Genomic DNA, 25,333 nt, shown 5'->3' with positions numbered 1-25,333 from the left:
ACCCCCACTACTGGAGAATAAAATTAGAGTGATCTCTTACACTGACATGATTCTATCACTTTTCTATGGGTCCCACTGCAAAGTACTGTTTAATACCTGAGCTGGTAATCCAGTTCACAAGCAGTTCCTGGTAATATGAGAAAACAAGCTCTAGTTACTCTGATGAATACTTTATCTGGTTCATGGGAAAATTAAATTCTCCTTGTCCTTGGGCTGATCAGATCAGGTCCATGAGATGTTGTGTATCTTTTTTAGCCAAAACACCAGCAAGGTTATTGTTCATCAAATTATCTACCCCATGGTCCACACTGTTATTTCATTTAAACATGTCCTACAGTAGTGAATCCCACAGACCTATTATCACTATATTTAAGGTTATTGCCTTTAATTTGTTTCAAATTTGCCAGCCCTTCTGCCTTGCCTCTAATATCTTATTTTCCGGCTGTACCAAAGTACAATAGAATTTTCTTTCTTTTTTTTCATGCTGTCCATCTCCTTATAATTACATTGTTAGAGTGCTAATGACTCCATATTTCATTACCTTAAGTGTGCTTTTACCCTGTCCCCAGTTTCCTTACTTTAGTCCAGGATATCTATCTTATAGAAGATAACATTAAGTTTCAGTTGTTCAGTAGCTCAGTTTAACTACTCCGGGTTACATAGTTCATGACAATGACAAATATCTACAATGATGGGTGACCTTGAAAATGACTGAGATTTTAATTTTGCTTGGATGTGATCTAAAATGCCAAAAGGCAAAATATGATCTGGAAATTTCACAAAACTATGGCAAATTATTTTTTTTGTTTTTTCTATAGACAAATGTCTATAAGATAAAGTAGCATAGTAGGGGAGAGGGAAGACACAAAAACACTCTTTGGAGTGAGGCAGAACTGGTTTTGAATCTCAGCCCTACTCTACCTAATTGCATCACATTGGAAAGGTTACATAAATTCCATGAGCTTTAGTTTCTGTATAAAATAGGTAAAATGATGAATACTCACCAAGTTGTTCAACCCAACACTAATCAGGTGTTCAATAAATTTACATATTATTATTTAAATAGAAAGTCAATAGTTCCTTGTAAGGATAAAGTTTTATTCTGGAGACAGAAATAGTTGAGAAAAATCAGACTACGGGAACTATATGAATAACAAAGATTTCGGAAATAGTCTTATATTAATTAATTGGCAAAATATAAATATCATTTTATCATATATTTATCCTAACATCAACATATGTTTAAAAAAATAGGTAAATAAACATGGATGAAAGAAAAAAATGAATACATTATGTTCTGAATGAACAACATAGTATAGAAAAAGAAAATGGCAGTATTTAAAGTTAGAATCATTTTTGGCTCAACTATTGGGAAATTAGGAAAACTTCTGTTTTCTCATCTGTTAAACTGAAATGTTGAAGAAGAAGTTCCCTTAGGTTCTCTGTGGTTTCACCATTCTATAATAGAATGATATGTGGCTTTTTCCTGTCCAGGTGCCCTCTTTTTCACTACCAGATACTTCTTAGTTCTTCCCTTGTTGGTATGTCCGTGATAAACAGTTTTGTTCACCTATATATACCTGGGCAATCTCTGTTTTTCTACTCAATTAGCTAAATTATGAAATTGCTTCTTAGCTCCTGATTTGCAGCTTTGTGAAGGAGGGGCTTAGTCAATGGTGTGCCGTTAAATGTTTAACAACTAGGTTTCCAAAAAAAAGAAGAGAGAGAGAGAGAGTCCTGCTTTGAAGCATTTGCCAATTTCTGTGGTGTAAATACTCCCACCATGGTTTGTTTCAATCTGTCAATGTGACATTTCTGAAGGTAGAGATGGAAGAGATAGGTATTAGCCCACCATTGTATAGTACCCCACAAACAGATACAATAGACTTAAGAGCATAGATAACATAAAATGCAATAAAATAATTAGAAAGAGATATATTTTGAGTATTTATTACCCTTGCTTTTATTATAGTTTATTTAATCGATAATTAATATAATTTAGTTTCTAATCCTGGCTGTGTTCAAAATTCAGCTTGCAAAATTCCTGAAAATTTAACAATTAGTTCTTTTGAGCTGGTATGAGCTGACTCCAGCACATCACTGACACTTAGTTCCAAAATTTAATTGGAAGAGGCAGGATGTTGTTGGTTCTAGCTACTGGGACTTTGAAGGGTTAGCTGATCTTCAGAAGGTTACATCTCTAACTCCAGAAAAGAAAAAAGAGAATTGGTAAATTACACAGTTTTGTATCAACTATTAGCAATGAAGTTTATGTTAGATGTCATCAATGGGTATTTTAATATACAATTTTTGTGTATGTTTAAATTTGTGTATGTATTATTCATCAATAGATGTTTTATAAAATTTAAAAATTGTCTTATTGCCTATACAATTCAACCCTTGGGAAGCTAAAAAGCAAATGGTAATAGAACTGAAAGCTATCTACCAATGAAGCAGAGTATTTATATGCATTTCCAAAAGTAACAAGTAATGATTAAAAGGAATTATAATTTTTTTCAAGTCCTGATAAATTGTCAAAAATATGATTGTAATTAGGACAATGGGCAAGATGATCAGGTTCTATGTGATAAATTATTTGCTATAAGTGTCTAATTCTGAGGGCACTGTCTCACCTGTTACAAAAAAATCTGTGTGGGTACAGATGGGCATTTGGAAGGAAAAAACAGACCATAAAACATTCAAACTCTGTGTCAGAGCTAAGGCAAGAATAAAATTAACATATAATTTGCATATCAGTAGTAGGTAAAAAGAGCAATGCTGGTCTAAAACAAATAAAAAGAATAATGCCAAGGGCTTCCCTCGTGGCACAGTGGTTGGGAGTCTGCCTGCTGATGTAGGGGACGTGGGTTCGCGCCCCAGTCCGGGAGGATTCCACATGCCACGGAGCGGCTGGGCCCGTGAGCCATGGCCGCTGAGCCTGTGCGTCCAGAGCCTGTGCTCCGCAATGGCAGAGGCCACAGCAGTGAGAGGCCCGCATACTGAAAATAACAAAAAACAAAAAGCAGAAACTTAACATAGGGCTTCCCTGGTGGCGCAGTAGTTGAGAGTCCGCCTGCTGATGCAGAGGACATGGGTTCGTGCCCCGGTCTGGGAAGATCCCACATGCCGCACAGCGGCTAGGCCCATGAGCCATGGCCGCTGAGTGTGTGTGTCCAGAGCCTGTGCTCCGCAACGGGAGAGACCACAACAGTGAGAGGCCCACGTACCGCAAAAAAAAAAAAAAAAAAAAAGAATGCCAATATTATCTTAAAAGTTGATTTTGGCAAATCATCTCAATCGATCCATAGTTGGTTTGATAAAATTGCTAACATATTTCTCAAAGTTGTCTCATAAATGAAATTGATGTATGCTTCAGGGGTTGTGCTGCTTCCAGAGAAAAAGGAAACCAGATTGATATGGGCAAAAATGTAATGAACAACAAGGTAGGTATAGCAACTGGGGGAGGCGTTACTGATCTGCAAAAAGCTGCAGAGTTAGTAATAGAACATGGCAGCCCTAGGTGCAAGGTAAACAGACTACTAACAAGAACATTTCTCAATTTAAACAACAAAATGAAATAAGAATGTATAATCAGGAAGCTAAGGGCAGTTACACAAGTAAAAAAAAGAAACAAAACAGAATTTTGTCAAGTTCTGAATTTAATTCAGTTTTCAAACTTAGAACTTATTGTTTGAGAGGAGGACTAGATTCCCAGGAGGAAGGTATACCACAGCAAGGGTATGTGGTGATGATTCTCCCAGTTCTTATCAAAAAGAATCCATGGCCATTTACATAAGTAACATACATGATGGAAGAGAAAAACACAAACATTTTTCAGATTGTTGATCATAAGTTATCTATCATCAATAGCCAGAAACTGAAAGCTTCATCATGCCCCCACTGCACCATTAAATTTGTGTCAAATGGGAAAATAAATAGAACACGTGACCAGGTTTTTGTCATAGAGGATCAGTTGGCTCCATTGACCCACTCAATGGTCATTTCTCTGGTCCTCAAATGTATACTTAAAATATAACTGGTTGTTGGAAGAACACCCATATTAGCTCCTTGGCTTGTGGGATAAAAGCAAAGGTCATGTGACAGCTTCCAATACTGCCCATCCCTAGGGCAAAATGGCAAATCAAAAATTGCCACTCAAAGAGCTAAGGTACACAGGATAGCAGTTCTCCTATATCTTTATTTATTGCATATTGTGGATCTTGCAGAGGCTAGAGAAAACCTAGAGGAGAATATTAAACTATCCCAAGCTCAATAATATTTTATTCCCAAATGCAGCTGCCATGCTTATCTTTGTTCAGATATATGGTATGCGGTCATTTAACTGGTGCATGTATTTTTATTTATTCCTGTCAGAAAGAAGGATCAGAAATATTTGGCATACATATGAGAACAAAAAGTAAAACAGTTTACATCTTACTCCAAATTCTAATAAAATTTTATTAACAGAAATAGGCATCCAGCTGGATATTGCCCACCACCTACAGCTCTCCAATTTTTTGTATAGTGACCAAGAGGGGTAAGGAGATAAATCTTAAGTGTTTGTGTACTTCATCTGTTGTTTTTTGAGGAAGAAGATTTTTATTTTCCTTCAAGTAAGAGAGATGGGAGTGGGGGAAAGAGGATTCTAACCAATAATGGGGAGGATGAAGCCACTATTTTAAACCCAAAGAATTCAGGGAAATTTGGATATTTATGATTTATGAGTATATCAATACAAATACACGGGTGTCCTCTTTCCATGTCTCCTTCCCAGTCAGGACCCGGACCCTGGCATATCAGATTTTCAGGGGTTGCAAAATTACCCTTCTCTGGAATTCTTTTACAATTCTGCTTAAGACCAGAGCCTTGTTATCAGCTTTCTTGGTCCTCTGTTCACAGGAGATGAGTCCTTTTACAATCTACTAAGGAGGTCCTGTGACTTTCATCCTTAGCCTTTAATGGATAATTAATTACCTTCTACCTTTTATTGATTTTCACCAAATCATCTACTGCCCTCAAGAGCCTTCAAATTCTATGGTGCTTAGAATTATTATCTCCCTCTGAAATTATCAAAAGGATGATGCATTATCCTAGTCCATGCATTGCTTTCCATCACTATGCCATTCCATATTAGCACCAATGAAATATTTAACAAATCTGCTACTACATGACAGAGACTATCAGTGCTCTGTCTCCCATCAGTGATCAGGTCCTCATTGCCAGTCAGCTAGTGAGTGATTCTACTCTAAAATTCCATTTCATACTCTACTTTCTTGGACCACTCTTACACCAACTGTTGTAGGTGAGAACTCCTTAGGAAACAGATTTCTGAAATAGAGTTTTATTGTGAGCATTCTTGAATCCACACCTGTTGGGCAGTTAAAAACAAGATTAAGTACAAGGTTAAATTGGGACATAATGAATTTATATTATAAATCTCAGCCTTTGAGGGAGACTGAAGTTGGGATAGCCCTTCAGAATTGCCCTGAATTAGAGCAAGAGGGACAGACTTAAACTGTTGCACTAACCAGTCACTGGATGCAAGATATCCCTGTGAAGACGATGAGACTTTGGGTAAGATGGCTTTCTTTTGCCAAGGGTAATGTGTGGAAGGGAGGTTTCAGTGAGAATCTGTAAGCCATCAACTCTCTAAGTAGCTAAGACAATAAATTTTGTAAGTTGGGTGGAGGATGAAAACTGGGTGGCACAACACAGTGTCTGCTATAGGGAAGTAATTCTGGAAGAAGTAATAATGAAGAAGGTCTTTGTCTTGTGAATGGATAGGATTTCAAAGGTTAGGAAGAAGAAAGTTCATAAACAAAGTCAAGAGACAAGAAAGGAAAAAAATGTGTAAAAGGAATGGCAAGGGGTCTATTCATTTGGTAGAACCATAATTAGACAAATGTATTGCAGTTGTGAAAGAAAAGAGTACTCATATCCATGCACAGAGAGCTATGAGAAGTCAGGTTAGGCAGTTTGAAATATATAGGATGTCTCTTTTCGTTTCTTTAAGATATAAGTTTCAGGTGTATAGCATTAAAATTCAGCATCTCTATACCTACAAAGTGATCAGTACCAAAAGTCTTGGTACTATCCATTGCCATACAGTTGACCCCCTTCACCTATTTTGCTTACTCTGATCCCTCTTCCCCTCTGGTAACCACAAATCTGTTCTTTGTTACTGTTTGTTTTTCTTTTATTTTGTTTGTTCATTTATTTTTTTAGATTACGTACATGAGGAAAATCATATGGTATTTGTCTTTCTCCATCTGACATATTTCACTTAGCACAATGCTCTCAAGGTCCATTCATGTTGTCACAAATGGCAGGATTTCATCTTTTTTTAATAGTTCAGTAGGAGGGGAAGATGGCAGAAGGGAGGGGAAGATGGCAGAAGGGAGGGGAAGATGGCGGATGAGTAAGACGTGGAGATCACCTTTCTCCCTACAGATACCCCAGAAATACATCTGCACGTGGAATAACTCCTACATAACACCTATTGAACGCTGGCAGAAGACCTCAGACCTCCCAAAAGGCAAGAAACTCCCCACGTAACTGGGTAGGGCAAAAGAAAAAAGAATAAACAGAGACAAAAGAATAGGGACGGGACCTACACCAGTAGGAGGGAGCTGTGAAGGAGGAAAGATTTCCACACACTAGGAAGCCCCTTTGCGGGCAGAGATTGCGGGTGGCGGAGGAGGAAAGCTTCAGAGCCACGGAGGAGAGCACAGCAACAGGGGTGCGGAGGGCTAAGTGGAGAGATTCCCGCACAGAGGATCGGTGCAGACCGGCACTCACCAGCCCGAGAGGCTTGTCTGCTCACGCGCCGGGGCGGGCGGGGCTGGGAGCTGAGGCTTAGGCTTTCATCAGAGCGCAGGGAGAGGACTGGGTTTGGCAGCACGAACACAGCCTGCAGGGGGTTAGTGCACCACGGCTAGCCGGGAGGGACTCCGGGAAAAAGTCTGGACCTGCCGAAGAGGCAAGAGACATTTTCTTCCCTCTTTGTTTCCTGGTGCGCGAGGACAGGGGATTAAGAGTACTGCTTAAAGGAGCTCCAGAGACGGGTGCGAGCCGCGGCTAAAAGCGTGGACCCCAGAGACGGGCAAGAGACGGTAAGGCCTCTGCTGCCACCACCAAGAAGCCTGTGTGCAAGCACAGGTCACTATCCACACATCCCTTCCGGGGAGACTGTACAGCCAGCCACTGCCAGGGTCCCGTGATCCAGGGACAACTTCCCTGGGATAACGCACGCACGGCGCACCTCAGCCTGGTGCAACGTCATGCTGGCCTGTGCCGCCGCAGGCTCGCCCTGTGTCCGCACCCCTCCCTCCCCCCAGCCTGAGTGAGCCAGAGCCCTAGAATCAGCGGCTCCTTTAACCCTGTCCTGTCTGAGCGAAGAACAGACGCCCGCAGGTGACCTACACACAGAGGCGGGGCCCCATCCAAAGCTGAGCCCTGGGAGCTGAGCAAACACAGAAGTGAAAGGGAAATCTCTCCCAGCAGCCTCAGAAGCAGTGGATTAAAGTTCCACAATCAACTTGATGTCCCTGCATCTGTGGAATACGTGAATAAACAACGAATCATCCCAAATTGAGGAGGTGGACTTTGGGTGCAAGATTTATGATTTTTTTCCCCTTTTCCTTTTTTTGTGTGTGTATGTGTATGCTTCTGTGTGAGATTTTGTCTGTATAGCTTTGCTTCCACTATTTGTCCTAGGGTTCTATCTGTCCTTTTATATATATATATATATATATATATATATATATATATAATTATTTTCTTAATATTTTTTATTTTAATAACTTTATTTAATTTTACTTTATCCCCTTTCTTTCTTTCTTTCTTTCCTTCCTTGCCTCCTTTAAACCATGAATCATTCCAAATTGAGGAGGTGGACTTTGAGAGGAAGATTTATGTTTTTTTTCCCCTTTTCCTCTTTTTGTGAGTGTGTATGTGTATGCTTCTGTGTGAGATTTTGTCTGTATAGCTTTGCTTCCACCATTCTTCTTAGGGTTCTATCCATCCGTTTTTTGTTTGTTTGTTTTTTAAATTTTTTTCTTAATAATTATTTTTTTATTTTTAATAACTTTATTATATTTTATCTTACTTTATTTTATTTTACTTTATCTTCCTTCTTTCCTTTTTCCTTCCTTCCCTCCTTCCTTCCTTCCTTCCTCCCTCCATCCCTTCTTTCTATCTTTCTTTCCTTCTGTCTATCCTTCTTTCTTTCTTTCTTTCTACTTCTACTAATTCTTTCTTTCCACATTTTATCCCTTTTATTCTGAGCCGTGTGGATGAAAGGCTCTTGATGCTGAAGCCAGGAGTCAGTGCTGTGCCTCTGAGGTCGGAGAGCCAACTTCAGGACACTGGTCCACAAGATACCTCTCACCTCCACATAATATCAAATGGTGAAAATCTCCCAGAGACCACCATATCAACACCACCACCCAGCTTCACTCAACGACCAGCAAGCTACAGTGCTGGACACCCTATGAGAAACAATTAGCAAGACAGGAACACAACACCACTCGTTAGCAGATGGGCTGCCTAAAATCATAATAAGCCCACAGACACCCCAAAACACACCACCAGACGTGGACCTGCCCACTAGAAAGACAAGATCCAGCCTCATCCATCAGAACACAGGCACTAGTCCCCTCCAACACGAAGCCTACTCAACCCACTGAACAAACATTAGCCACTGGGGACAGACACCAAAAACAACGGGAACTACAAACCTGCAGCCTACAAAAAGGAGACCCCAAACACAGTAAGATAAGCAAAATGAGAAGACAGAAAAACACACAGCAGATGAAGGAGCAAGAAAATATCCCACCAGACCTAACAAATGAAGAGGAAATAGGCAGTCTACCTGAAAAAGAATTCAGAATAGTGATAGTAAAGATGATCCAAAATCTTGGAAATAGAATAGGCAAAATGCAAGAAACATTTAACAAGGACCTAGAAGAACTAAAGATGAAACAAACAATGAACAACACAATAAATGAAATTAAAAAGATTCTAGATGGGATCAATAGCAGATTAACTGAGGCAGAAGAACGGATAAGTGACCTGGAAGATAAAAGAGTTGAAATAACTACTGCAGAGCAGAATAAAGAAAAAAGAATGAAAAGAACTGAGGACAGTCTCAGAGACCTCTGGGACAACATTAAATGCACCAACATTCGAATTATAGTGGTTCCAGAGAAGAAGAGAAAAAGAAAGGGACTGAGAACATATTTGAAGAGATTATAGTTGAAAACTTCCCTAATGTGGGAAAGGAAATAGTTAATCAAGTCAAAGAAGCATAGAGAATCCCATACAGGATAAATCCAAGGAGAAATTTGCCAAGACACATATTAATCAAACTGTCAAAAATTAAATAGAAAGAAAACATATTAAGAGCAGCAAATGTAAAACAACAAATAACACACAAGGGAATCCCCATAATGTTAACTGCTGATCTTTAAACAGAAACTCTGCAAGCCAGAAGAGACTGGCAGGACATATTTAAAGTGATGAAGGAGAAAAACCCACAACCCAGATTACTCTACCCATCAAGGATCTCATTCAGATTTGATGGAGAAATTAAAACCTTTACAAACAAGCAAAGGCTGAGAGAGTTCAGCACCACCAAACCAGCTTTACAACAAATGCCAAAGGAACTTCTCTAGGCAAGAAACACAAGAGCAGGAAAAGACCTACAATAACGAACCCAAAACAATTAAGAAAATGGGAATAGGAACATACATATTGATAATTCCCTTAAATGTAAAAGGAATAAATGTTCCCATCAAAAGACACAGACTGGCTGAATGGATACAAAAACAAGACCCACATATATGCTGTCTACAAGAGACCCACTTCGGACCTAGAGACACATACAGACTGAAAGTAAGGGGATGGAAAAAGATATTCCATGCAAATGGAAACAAAAAGAAAGCTGGAGTAGCAATTCTCATATCAGACAAAATAGACTTTAAAATAAAGACTATTAGAAGAGAAAAGAAGGACACTACATAATGATCAAGGGATCGATCCAAGAAGAAGATATAACAATTGTAAATATTTATGCACCCAACATAGGAGCACCTCAATACATAAGGCAAATACTAACAGCCATAAAAGGGGAAATTGACAATAACACATTCATAGTAGGGGACTTTCACACCCCACTTTCACCAATGGACAGATCATCAAAAATGAAAATAAATAAGGAAACACAAGCTTTAAATGATACATTAAACAAGATGAACTTAATTCATATTTATAGGACACTCCATCCAAAAGCAACAGAACACACATTATTCTCAAGTGCTCATGGAAAATTCTCTGGGATAGATCACGTCTTGGGTCACAAACCAAGCCTTGGTAAATTTAAGAAAATTGAAATTGTATCAAGTATCTTTTCTGACCACAATGCTATGAGACTAGATATCAATTAGAGGAAAAGATCTGTAAAAAATACAAACACATCTAGGCTAAACAATACACTACTCAATGACGAAGTGATCACTGAAGAAATCAAAGAGGAAATTAAAAAATACCTAGAAACAAATGACAATGGAGACACGATGACCCAAAACCTATGGGATGCAGCAAAAACAGTTCTAAGGGGAAAGTTTAGAGCAATACAATCCTACCTTAAAAAACAGGAAACATCTTGAATAAACAACCTAACCTTGAACCTAAAGCAATTAGAGAAAAAAGAACAAAAAGCCCCCCAAAGTTAGCAGAAGGAAAGAAATCTTAAATATCAGATCAGAAATAAATGAAAAAGAAATGAATGTAATGATAGGAAAGATCAATAACACTAAGTGCTGGTTCTTTGAGAAGGTAAATAAAATTGATAAACCATTAGCCAGACTCATCAAGAAAAAAAGGGAGAAGACTCAAATCAATAGAATTAGAAATGAAAAAGGAGAAGTAACAACTGACACTGCAGAAATACAAAAGATCATGAGAGATTACTACAAGCAACTCTATGCCAATTAAATGGACAATCTGGAAGAAATGGACAAATTCTTAGAAATGCACAACCTGCCAAGACTGAATCAGGAAGAAACAGAAAATAAGAACAGACCAATCACAAGCACTGAAATTGAAACTGTGATTAAAAATCTTCCAACAAACCAAAGCCCAGGACCAGATGGCTTCACAGGCGAATTCTATCAAACATTTGGAGAAGAGCTAACACCTATCCTTCTCAAAGTCTTCCAAAATATATCAGAGGGAGGAACACTCCCGAGCTCATTCTACGAGGTTAGCATCACCTTGATACCAAAACCAGACAAGAATATCACAAAGAAAGAAAACAACAGGCCAATATCACTGATGAACATAGATGTAAAAATCCTCAACAAAATACTAGCAAACAGAATCCAACAGCACATTAAAAGGATCATACACCATAATCAAGTGGGGTTTATTCCAGGAATGCAAGGATTCTTCAATATACGCAAATCAAACAATATGATAAACCATATTAAAAAATTGAATGAGACAAACCATATGATCATCTCAATAGATGCAGAGAAAGTTTTGACACAATTTAACACCCATTTATGATAATAACCCTGCAAAAAGTAGGCATAGAGGGAACTTTCCTCAACATAATATAGGCCATATATCACAAACCCACAGCCAACATTGTCCTCAATGGTGAAAAACTGAAAGCATTTCCACTAAGATTAGGAACAAGACAACGTTGCCCACTCTCACTTCTCTTATTCAACATAGTTTTGGAAGTTTTAGCCACAGCAATCAGAGAAGAATAGGAAATAAAAGGAATCCAAATCGGAAAACAAGAATTAAAGCTGTCACTGTTTGCAGATGACATGATACTATATATAGAGAATCCTAAAGATGCTACCAGAAAACTACTAGAGCTAATCAATGAATTTGGTAAAGTAGCAAGATACAAAATTAATGCACAGAAATATCTGGCATTCCTATACAGTAATGATGAAAAATCTGAAAGTGAAATGAAGAAAACACTCCCATTTACCATTGCAACAAAAAGAATAAAATATCTAGGAATAAACCTACCTAAGGAGACAAAGACCTGTATGCAGAAAATTATAAGACACTGATGAAAGAAATTAAAGATGGTACAAATAGATGAAGATATATACCATGTTCTTGGATTGGAAGAATCAACATTGTGAAAATGACTCTACTACCCAAAGCAACCTACAGATTCAATGCAATACCTATCAAACTACCAATGGCACTTTTCACAGAACTAGAACAAAAAATTTCACAATTTGTATGGAAACACAAACGACCCCAAATAGCCAAAGCAATCTTGAGAACAAAAAATGGAGCTGGAGGAATCAGGCTCCCTGACTTCAGACTATACTACAAAGCTACAGTAATCAAGACAGTATGGTACTGGCACAAAAACAGAAAGATAGATCAATGGAACAGGATAGAAAGTCCAGAGATAAACCCACACACATAACATATGGTCACCTTATCTTTGATAAAGGAGGCAGGAATGTACAGTGGAGGAAAGACAGCCTCTTCAGTAAGTGGTGCTGGGAAATCTGGACAGGTACATGTAAAAGTATGAGATTAGATCACTCCCTAACACCATACACAAAAATATGCTCAAAATGAATTAAAAACCTAAATGTAAGGCCCAAAACTATCAAACTCTTAGAGGAAAACATAGGTAGAACACTGTATGACATAAATCACAGCAAGAGCCATTTTGACCCACCTTCTGCAGAAATGGAAATAAAAACAAAAATAAACAAATGTGACCTAAGGATACGTCAAAGCTTTTGCACAGCAAAGGTAAGCATAAACAAGACCAAAAGACAACCCTCAGAATGGGAGAAACTATTTTCAAATGAAGAAACTGACAAAGGATTAATCTCCAAAATTTACAAGCAGCTCATGCAGCTTAATAACAAAAAAACAAAAACCCAATCCAAAAATGGGCAGAAGATCTAAATAGACATTTCTCCAAAGAAGATATACAGAATGCCAACAAACACATGATAGAATGCTCAACATCATTAATCATTATAGAAATGCTAATCAAAACTACAATGAGATATCATCTCACACCAGTCAGAATGGCCATCATCAAAATATCTAGAAACAATAAATGCTGGAGAAGGTGTGGAGAAAGCAGGTCTTGCACTGCTGGTGAGAATGTGAATTGGTACAGCCACTATGGAGAACAGTATTGCGGTTCCTTAAAATACTACAAAGAGAACTATCATATGCTCCAGCAATCCCACTACTGGACATATACCCTGAGAAAACCATAATTCCAAAAGAGTCATGTACCAAAATGTTCATTGCAGCTCCATTTACAATACCCAGGAGATGGAAACAACCTAAGTGTCCATCATCAGATGAGTGGATAAAGAAGGTGTGGCACATATATACAATGGAATATTACTCAGCCATAAAAAGAAACAAAATTGAGCTATTTGTAATGAGGTGGATAGACCTAGAGTCTGTCATACAGAGTGAAGTAAGTCAGAAAGAGAAAGACAAATGCCATATGCTAACACATATATATGGAATTTAAGAAAAAAAAAATGTCATGAGGAACCTAGGGGTAAGACAGGAATAAAGACACATACCTACTAGAGAATGGACTTGCGGATAACGGGAGTGGGAATGGTAAGCTGTGACAAAGCGAGAGAGTGGCATGGACATATATACACTACCAAACGTAATGTAGATAGCTAGTGGGAAGCAGCCACATAGCACAGAGAGATCAGCTTGGTGCCTTGTGACCACCTGGGGGGTGGGATAGGGAGGGTGGGAGGGAGGGAGACGCAAGAGGGAAGAGATATGGGATCATATGTATATGTATAACTGATTCACTTTGTTATCAAGCAGAAACTAACACACCATTGTAAAGCAATTATACTGTAATAAAGATGTAAAAAAAATAAAAATAGTTGAGTAATATTCTATTGTGTGTGTGTGTGTGTGTGTGTGTGTGTATACACACCACATCTTCTTTATGCGTCCATCCATCAATGGACACTGATGGACAATTGTTTCCATATCTTCGCTATTGTAAATAATGTTACAATATAGTTTTCAAATTATTGTTTTAATGTTGTTTGGATAAATATCTAGAAGTGGAATTGCTGCATCATATGGTAGTTTTACCCTTAATTATTTGAGGAACCTCCATATTGTGCTTTATAGAGGCTGCACCAATTTATAGTTACACCAATAGTTTATGAGAATCCCCTTTTCTCCATAGCCCCTTCAACTTTCATTATTTCTTGTCTTTTCAATAATAAGCATTCTAAGAGGTGTAAAGTGATATCTCATTGTGGTTTTTATTTGCATTTCTCTAATAATTAGTGAGGTTAAGTATTTTTTTTTCTCATGCCTGTTGGTTATCTGTATGTTTTCTTTGTAAAAATATCTATTCAGGTCCTCTGCCCATTTTTTAATTAGGTTGTTTCATTGTTGTTGTTTAGTTGTATGAGTTCTTTATGTATTGTGGATAAAAACCTGTTATTAGATATATAATTTGCAAATATATTCTCCCATTTAGTAGGTTGCTTTTCATTTAGATGATGGTTTCCTTTATTGTTCAGAAGTTTTTTGGTTTGATGTAGTTTCATTTGTTTATTTTCACTTCTATTTCTCTTCCCTTTGAGTTAGATCCACAAACACATCACTAAGACAGGTGTCAATGAGGTTGTTGCCTGTTTTCTTCTAGGAATAATATGGTTTCAGATCTTACATTCAAGTCTTTGATCCATGTTGAAGTAATTTTTGTGTTTAGTGTAAAATAGTGGTACAGTTTCATTATTTTGTATGTGGCTGTTCAGTTTTCCCAATACCAGTTATTGAAGATACTGTCCCTTCACTTGTATCTTCTTTGCTCCTTTGTTATGAACTAATAGTCCATATATTTGTGTATTTATTTCTGGACTCTCAGTTCTGTTATATTGATATGTGTGTCTTTTTTTGTGTTACTACCATGCTTTTTTTATTACTATAGCTTTGTAGTATAGTTTGAAATCAGGGTGCATGACCTTCAGCTTTGTTCTTCTTTCACAAAATTATTTTGGTTATTTGGGATACTTTGTGTTTCCATAAAAAATTAGAATTATTTTTTCTAGTTCTGTGAAATATGGCTTTGGAATTTTGATATGGTTTACATTGAATCTGCAGTTTGCTTTTAGTAGTATGGACATTTTAACAATATTAATTCTTCTAATCCATGAGCACAGAATATCTTCCCATTTATTTGTGTCTTATTTGATTTCTTTCATCAGTATCTTATAATTTTCAGTTTATAGGTCTTTAACCTCCTTGGTTAAATTAATTCCTAGGTATTTTATTTTATTTTTTGCAGTATGCAGGCCTCTCACTGTTGTGGCCTCTCCCATTGTGGAGCACAGGCTCTGGATGCGCAGGCTCAGTGGCCATGGCTCATGGGCCCAGCTGCTCTGCGGCATGTGGGATCTTCCCAGACCGGGACATGAACCTGGGTCCCCTGCATCGGCAGGCGGACTCTCAACCACTGTGCCAACAGGGAAGCCCATAGGTATTTTATTCGTTTTGATGCAATTGTAAATGAGATTGTTTTCTTAATTTCTTTTTCTAATAGTTTGTTATTAGTGTATAGAAACACAACAGACTTCTGTATATTGATTTCATATCCTGCAACTTTACTGAATTCATTTATTTACTGAGTTCTAATAGTTTTCTGGAGGAGTCTTTAGGGGTTTCTAAATGTAATAGCATGGCATCTGCAAATAGTGACAGTTTTAGTTTTCCTTTTCCTTTTTTTTTTTTTTTTTTGATGGCTTTTATTTGTTCTTCTTCCTTAATTGTTGTGACTAGGTCTTCCAATACTATGTTGGATAAAAGTGGGCATCCTCTGTCCTATTCCAGGTCTTATAGGAAAAGCTTTCAGGTTTTCACCATTGAGTATGATGTTAGCTGTGGATTTGTTATATATTTATTAAATTGAAGTATGTTCCCTCTATATTCACTTTGTTGAGAGTTCTTATCACAAATTGAATTTTGTCAAATGCTTTGTCTGCATCTATCAATATGATCATATGTTTTTTTACTCTTTATTTTGTTAATATGCTGTATCATGTTGATTGATTTGCAAATGTTGAACCATCCTTGTATCTGAGACAAATCCTACTTGATCATAGTGTATGATCATTTTAATGTACTCCTGGATTCTGTTTGCTAATAATTTGTTGAAGAGTTTTACATCTATGTTCATCAAAAATATTGGCCTGTAATTTTATGTTTTTGTTGTGTCCTTGTCTGGTTTTGGTTGTCAGGGTAATGCTGGATTCATAAAATGTGTTTGGAAAGTTTCCTGCTTCTTCAATTTTTTTGGAAGAGCTTGAGAAAGATAAGTATTATATATTTTTTGAAGGTTTTGTAGGATAGGATTCACCAGTGAAGCCATTTGGTCATGGGTTTTTATTTGTTGGGGGTTTTTTATTTATCTTTCAATCTCCTTACTAGTAACTCGTCTATTCAAATTTTCTATTTCTTTATGATTCAATCTTGGAAGGTCGTATGAGTATAAGAATTTGTCTATTTCTTCTAGGTTGTCCCCTTTGTTGGCATATAATTGTACATAGTGGTCTCATGATGCTTTGTATTTCTGTGGTATCAGTTGTAACCTCTCCTCTTTCATTTCCTATTCTATTTATTTAAGCTCTCTTACTTATCTTTGCTAATCTAGCTAATTTTATTTCTTCAATCACCCAATTTTTTTAGTAATATGTTGTTTAATCGCCATATTTTTGTAGTTTTTCTCATTTTTTTTTCCTTGTGGTTGATTTCTGGTTTTATACCAATGTGGTCAAGAAGATGCTTGATGTATTTCCAATAACCTAAATTTATTGAAATTTACTTTGTGCCCCAACATTTGGTTTCTCCTTGAGAATGTCTCATGTGCTTTTGAGAAGAATGTACTGTGCTGATTTTATATGTAATGTTCTGTATATATCTATTAAGTTACTCTGTTCTAATGTGTCATTTATGTTCAGTGTTTCCTTATTGATTTTCTCTCTGAATGATTTACCCATTGATGGAAGGGTGATGTTAAAGTTGAATACTGTTATTGTATTGCTTTAAAGATTTCTCTTAAGTCCATTAATAGTTACTTTATATATTTGGTGCCCTTTTGTTGGGTGCATATACATTTATAAATGTTATATCTTCTTGCTGGACTGACTCCTTTATCATTATATAATATATTTCTTTGTTTTTTATAACAGTCTTTGTTATAGGTTATATTTTATCTGATATGAATAGAGGTACTTCAGCTTTTTTTTCATTTCCATTTCCATGGAATAACTTTTCCCATCCCTTTACTTTTAGTTTCTGTTTTTCCTTACTTTTAAAGTGAATCTCTTGTAGGTATATATATTGGTCTTTTAAAAAATAAATCTATTCAGCTACTCTATGTCTTTTGATTAGTGAATTTGTTCCATTTATATTAACATAATTATTATAGTTATGTGCTTGTGCCATATTGTTCATTGTTTTCTGGCTGTTTTTGTAGATTCTAACTGTTCTTCTTTCTCTCTTCCTTTGTGTTTCGTAGTTTTCTTTAGTGTTATGTCTAGATTCCTTTCTCATGTTCTTTGGAGTATTAGGTTTTTTTTTTTTTTTGTGGTTACTATAACGTCTACATATAATATCCTTTGTAAATGGCAGTCTGTTTTAAATTGGTATCAACTAAAATTTTCACACATTCTAAAGCAGTCTGCATTTACTCCCTTCTCCATGTTTTATAATTTTGGTGACTTTTAAAAATATTTTTCATTTTATGCATTCCTTAACTAATTATTGCAATTTTAGTTAACTTTACTGCTTTTGTTTTTAACCTTCATTCTAGTTTTGTAAGTGATGGATCCACCACTTTTTTTATATATTTACCTTTTCCAGTAAGAATTTTACTTTTGTATGTTTTGTTATTATTAATTAATGCTGTATTTTTTCAGCTTAAAGAAGTTCTGTTAATGTTTCCTGTAGGACCAGTTTAGTGATGATGAACTCCTTTAGCTTTTTTTTCTCTGGGAAAATTTTAATCTGTCCTTAAATTATGAATGATAATATTGCAGGGTAGAGAATTTATGACTGGAAGTCATGCCAATTTCTTTTGTCCTTTAAAGTTTGTGCTAAAATATTTGCTTTTAGCTTTAAGAGGTTTCCCTTGTATGTAGCAAGTTGTTTTACTCTTGCTACCTTGAGAATTCTATCTTTATATTTAAATTTTTCTATTTTAATTATAATGTTTCTTGGTGTATGTACCTTTGGGTTCATCTTATTTGGAACTCTCTGGGCTTCCTGGACCTGGATGTCTGTTTCCTTCCCCAGGTTCAGGAACTTTTCAGACACTATTTATTCAAATAATTTTTCTGGCCCTTTCTCTCTCTCTTCTTTTTCTGGACCCCTATAATGCAAATGTTATTCCATTTGATGTTAGGTCTAGGGAAGGGCATCTTTATTTTGTAAGTTCTTTTTTCATTTTGCTACTATGAGTGAGTCCTATTGCTTTGTCTTACATTTTATGGGTATATTTTTCTACCTCATTCAGTCTAGTGTTGACTCCTTCTAATGTATTTTCAGTTAGAGTTTCCATTTGGTACTTTCTTATATTTTCTGTCTCTGTTGAAGTTCTCATTGTGAACTTCTGCCAAGCCACTTTATGGTCATTACTTTTAATTCTTTATCATATAGATTGCTTATCTCTGTTTCATTTAGTTCTTTTTCCGATGTTTTGTCTTATTCTTTCAATTGGAACATATTCTTCTGTCTCTTCATTTTGCCCAAATCTCTGTATTTATTTCTAAGTATTAGGTAAATCAGCTACCTTTCGCAGCCATGGAGAAGTGACCTTACATAGATGTCCTGTGAGGCAATCCAACCTGACTATTAGAGCTAGGTACTCAAGAGGTGTCAAGTATGTGGGCTTCATGTGCCTTCCCTTTATGGTGGAGCTGTGGCTGTTGATATGGTGCACTGGTAGATGGGAGCTGCCCTGCATGATGACTGATTCAGTGCACTGGTCAGTCAGAGTAGCCCCCAGCCCAGCCATGTGGCACAGCCACATAGGCTGTGGCATGCTGGTGTGTGGGACTATTGCCCAGCCAATGAGGAGACTCAGCCAAGGTGCATGGGTGAGCAGGGCTCTCAATGGGCTTGCCCATTGGCGCTAGCAGGTTAGAGGGAGAATTCCAAAATGGCGCCCACAAGCACCACCATTAACAATGGTAGCCTGAGGTTGCAAAAATGACTCCCATGAGGGTCTCAGTTCCTGGGGAGCATCCCAGCTGATTCTTGCCTTTCTGGAAGAAGTTTCAAGATTATTAAGTGGGTCCCCTTCACCATTGTTCATGAGCTTTTTGATATGGTGTTTTTATACTGGTTTTCACGTTGAGTGAGGTCTGTGTTTGTGTGAACTCTTTAAGAACATGTTTTCCATTCCCTGAAGTTCTATAGTTTTCCCGAATGTATTCTCCATTGGTTTTAAAAGCCAGTTGTTTGGGGGGGGTCTGTCTCTCCTGTTCAGTATTTATAGGTTTGGGTGCCTAAAGTGGAGTTCAAATCCCTTGCTCCTCAGGGAAAAAAAAAAACAAAACACTGTACTTTTGTGATCATTCCTGATTGTAAGTCACCATAGTTGGGGTGTAGGTTTTATCTTTGGTGAAACAATATCTCTGCCTCTCTTACCTGTCTCAATGCAGTCCTTTTAAACTTTGTTGTAGAGACTCTGTTCATCTAGTTTCCAGGTCCATTTCAGAGAGAATGACTACATATGCAGTTGTAGATTTGTTGTGTCCATGGGAGTAGGTGAATTCAGGATCTTCCAATTCCACTGTCTTGAACCCTCCCCCAGTCTGTCTCCTTCCTTGTACAGAGATATCTATTCTAGATGGCAAGTATATTGAGATCACAACTGGAGCTAGGATGAGGAGAGTGAGCCAGCTAAGGTGCAAGAGTTAAGAAGGTATTAACTCTGAAACTGAACAGTTCGGTGCAAAAAACTTAAAAATATGACTCACTCTCTTGGCACCACTGAGATTACCAGCCTGTTCAGTAACTGTATGCCTTTTTTTCAAATTCCATTTGGATCTAAAAATACATTAGTTGGAATGATCGTGCTTCTCATAGAAGGTGGGAGGGGGATGATTACTTCTCCTCACTAAACAACCTAGTAAATACTTCCTAGAACACATCATCTGGAGAGACCATCACCTTTAGTAATGAATGCCGATTTCTGCTCCTCTTCTTGTTCCCTTGTGATTACCAACAGTCATTCAAAAATACATTCTTTGAGTTCTGTGAGGGTCAGATAGTAGAGTAATGATATGTATCTTCATACCAATTAAGAATACTGAAAACTTTTGTAGAGATTGCTTTAAAAAATCTATGGAGATTGTTTCAAGATGGTGGAGTAGAAGGATGTGTGCTCACTCCCTCTAGTGAGAGCACCAGAATCACAACTAATTGCTGAACAGTCATCGACAGGAAGACACTGGAACTCACCAAAAAAGATAACCCACATCCAAAGACAAAGGAGAAGCCACAATGAGATAGTAGGAGAGGTGCAATCACAATAAAATCAAATCCTATAACAGCTGGGTGGGTGACTCACAAACTGCAGAACAATTATTCCACAGAAGTCCACCCACTGGAGTGAAGGTTCTGAGCCCTACGTCAGTCTTCCCAACCTGCAGACCCTGGAGCAGGAGGAGGAATTCCCAGAAAATCAGACTTTGAAGTCGAACAGGATTTGATTGCAGGACTTCAATGGGACTGGGGGAAACAGAGAATGAACTCTTGGAGGGCATGTACAAGGTAATGTGTGCATCAGAACCCAGGGGAAGCAGCAGTGACCCCATAGAAGACTGAACCAGACCTGCCTGCCAGAGTTGGAGGATCTCCTGCAGAGGCAGGGGGAGACTGTGGCTCACCCCAGGGAAAAGGGCACTGTCAGCAGAAGTTCTAGGAAGTACTCTTGGTGTGAGCCCTACCAGAGTCTGCCATTAGCCCCACTAAAGATCCCAGGTAAGCTCTAGTGCTGGGTCGCCTCAGGCCAAAAACCAACAGGCAGGAAACTCAACCCCACCCATCAGCCAAGAAGTGGATTAAAGTTTTACTGAGCTCTACCCACTAGAACAAGACTCAGCTCTACCCACCAACAGTCCCTCCAAACAGGAAGCTTGCACAAGCCTTTTAGATAACTTCAACCACCAGAGGGCAGACAGCAGAAGCAAGAAGAGCTACAATCCTGCAGCCTGTGGAACGAAAACCACATTCACAGAAAGACAAGATGAAAAGGCAGAGGACAAGGTACTAGGTGAAGGAACAAGATAAAATCCCAGAAGAAACAACTAAATGAAGTGGAGATAGGCAACCTTCCAGAAAAAGAATTCAGAATAATGATAGTGAAGATGATATAGGACCTCAGAAAAATAATGGAGGAAAAGATTGGGAAGATGCAAGAAATGTTTAAAAAGACCTAGAAGAATTAAAGAACAAACAAACAGGGCTTCCCTGGTGGCGCAGTGATTGAGAGTCCGCCTGCCAATGCAGGGGACACGGGTTCGTGCTCTGCTCTGGGAAGATCCCACATGCCGCAGAGTGGCTGGGCCCATGAGCCGTGGCTGGTGAGCCTGCATGTGCAGAGCCTGTGCTCTGCAGTGGGAGAGGCCACAACAGTGAGAGGCCTGCATACCACAAACAAAAACAAAAACAAACAAACAACAAAAAAACCAGAGATGAGCAATACAATAATTGAAATGAAAAATACACTAGAAAGAATCAATAGTAGAATAACTGAGGCAGAAGAACAGATAAGTAACCTGGAAGAGAGAATGGTGTAATTCACTGCCATAGAACAGAATAAAGAAAAAAGAAAGAAAAGAAATGAAGACAGCCTAAGACTCTTCTGGGACAACATTAAATGCACCAACATTCACATTATTAGGGTGCCAGAAGGAGAAGAGAGCTAGAAAGGACACAAGAAATATTTAAAGAGATTATAGTTGAAAACTTCCCTAACATGGGAAAGGAAATAGCCACCCAAGTGCAGGAAGATCAGAGAGTCCCAGGCAGGGTAAAACCAAAGAGAAACATGCCAAGACACATAGTAATCAAATTGACAAAATTAAAGGCAAAGAAGAATTATTAAAGTTAACTAGGGAAAAATGACAAATAACATACAAGGGAACTCCCATAAGGTTAACAGCTGATTTCTCAGCAGAAACAGTACAAGTCAGAAGGGAGTGGCAGGATATACTTAAAGTGATGAAACAGAAGAATCTACAACCAAAATAACTCTACCCAACAAGGTTCTTGTTCAGATTTGATGGAGAAATGAAAAGCTTTACACACAAGCAAAAGCTAAGAAAATTCAGCACCACCAAACGAGTTCTACAACAAATGCTAAAGGAACTTCTCTAGTGGGAAACACAAGAGAAGAAAAGCACCTACAAAAACAAACCCAAAACAATTAAGAAAATGGTAATAGGAACATAGATATTGATAATTACATGAAATGTAAATGGATTAAATGCTCCAAAAGACACAATCTTGCTGAATGGATACAAAAACAAGACCTGTATATATGCTGTCTACAAGAGACCCACTTCAGACCTAGGGACACATGAAGACTGAAAGTGAGGGGAAAAAGATATTCCATGTAAATGGAAATCAAAAGTAAGCTGGAGTAGCAAAACCCATATCAGATAAAATAGACTTTAAGGTAAAGAATGTTACAAGAAAAAATGAAGAACAGTACATAATGATCAAGGGATCAATTCAAAAAGATATAACAATTGTAAATATATATGCACCCAACATAGGAGCACCTCAATACATAAGGGAAACACTAACAGCTAGAAAAGAGGAAATACACAGTAACACAACAATAGTGGGGGACTTTAACACCTCACTTACACCAATGGACAAATCATCCAGACAGAAAATTAATAAGGAAACACAAGTTTTAAATGACACAATAGACCAGATAGATTTAATTTATATTTATAGGACATTCTATGCGAAAACAGCAGATTACACTTTCTTCTAAAGTGCACATGGAACATTCTCCAGGATAGATCACATCTTGGGTCAAACATCAAAACTCAGTAAATTTAAGAACATTGAAATCATATTAAGCATCTTTTCTGACCACAACACTATGAGATTAGAAATCAATTATAAGGAAAAAAACCGTATAAAACACAAACACATGGAGGCTAAAAAATACGTTACTAAATAACAAAGAGATCACTGAGTAAATCAAAGCAGAAATCAAAAAATACCTAGAAACAAATGACAGTGAAAACACAATGACCCAAAACCTATGGGATGCAGCAAAAGCAGTTCTAAGAGGAATGTTTATAGCTATACCATCCTACCTCAAGAAATAAACAAACTCTCAAATAAGCAATCTAACCTTACACCTAAAGGAACTAGAGAAAGAAGGACAAACAAAACCCAAAGTTAGCAGAAGGAAATAAATCACAAAGATCAGAGCAGAAATAAATGAAATAGAAACAAAGAAAACAATAGCAAAGATCAATAAAACTAAAAGCTTGTTCTTTGAGAAGAAAAACTTGATAAACCTTTAGCCAGACTCATCAAGAAAAAGAGGGATAGGATGAAAATAAATAAAATTAGAAATGAAAAAGAAATTACAGTGGACACCACAAAAATACAAATCATCATAAGAGACAACTACAAGCAACTCTGTGCCAAGAAAATGGATATTCTGGAAGAAATGTACAAATTCTAAGAAACGTATAAGCTTCCAAGACTGAACCAGGAAGAAATATAAAATGTGAACAGACCAATCAAAAGTAATGAAATTGAAATTGTGGTTAAAAAATCTTCCAACAAACAAAAGCCCAGGACCAGGATTCACAGGTGAATTCTATCAAACAATTAGAGAAGAGCTAACAACCATCCTTTTCAAACTCTTCAAAAAAAATTGCCGAGAAGGGAACACTCCCAAACTCATTCTACGAAGCCACCATCACCCTGATACCAAAACTAGACAAAAATACTACAAAAAAAGAAAATTACAGACCAATATCACTGATGAGTATAGATGCAAAAATCCTCAACAAAATACTAGCAAACAGAATCCAACAACATATTAAAATGATCATACACCATGATCAAGAGGGATTTATCCCCAGGATGCAAAGATTTTTCAATATACACAAATCAGTCTATGTGATACATCATATTAACAAATTGAAGAAGAAAAAAACATATGATCATCTCCATAGATGCAGAAAAAGCTTTTGACAAAATTCAACACTGATTTATGATAAAAACGTTCCAGAAAGTGGGCAGAGAGGGAACCTATCTCAACATAATAAAGGCCGTATATGACAAACCCACAGCAAACATGATTCTCAATGGTGAAAAACTGAAAAAATTTCCTCTAAGATCAGGAGAACACAAGGATGTCCACTCTCACTACTATTTTTCAACATAGTTTTGGAAGTGTTAGCCATGAAATCAGAGAAGAAAAAGGAATACAAATTGGAAAAGAATAAGTAAAACTGTCACTGTTTGCAGATGACATGATACTATCCATAGATAATTTTAAAGATGCCACCAGAAAACTATTAGAACTAATCAATGAATTTGGTATAGTTTCAGGATACAAAATTAATGCACAGAAATTGCTTTCATTCCTATACACTAACAATGAAAGATCAGAAAGATAAATTAAGCAAACAATCCCATTCACAATTTCAACAAAACGAATAAAATACCTAGGAATAAACCTACCAATAGAGGTAAAAGACTTGTACTCAGAAAATAATAAGACACTGATGAAAGAAATCAAAGATGACACAGACAGATGGAGAGATATCCCATGTTCTTGGATTGGAAGAATGAATATTGTGAAAATGACTATACTACCCAAAGCAGTCTACAGATTCAATCCAATCCCTATCAAATTACCATTGGCATTTTTTACAGAATTAGAACAAAAAATCTTAAAATTTGTTTGGAGACACAAAAGACCCCAAATAGCAATCTTGAGGGAAAAAAAAAAAATGGAGCTGGAGGAATCAGACTTCCTGACTTCAGACTATCCTACAAAGCTACAGTAATCAAGACAATATGGTACTGGCCCCCAAACAGAAGTACAGATCAATGGAATAGGTTAGAAAGCCCAGAGATAAAACCACACACCTGTGGTCAACTAATCTATGACAAAGGAGGCAAGGATATGCAATGGAGAAAAGACAGTATCTTCAATAAGTGGTGTGGGGAAAAGTGGACAGCTACATGTAAAAGAATGAAATTTGAGCTCTCCTTA

The sequence above is a fragment of the Delphinapterus leucas genome, chromosome 14 (genome assembly GCF_059928025.1).
Source record: "Delphinapterus leucas isolate spDelLeu-1000000601 "Yukka" chromosome 14, BTC_Dleu_Yukka2, whole genome shotgun sequence".
Lineage (NCBI taxonomy): Eukaryota > Metazoa > Chordata > Mammalia > Artiodactyla > Monodontidae > Delphinapterus > Delphinapterus leucas.
Note: the sequence above shows the minus strand (reverse complement) of the source record.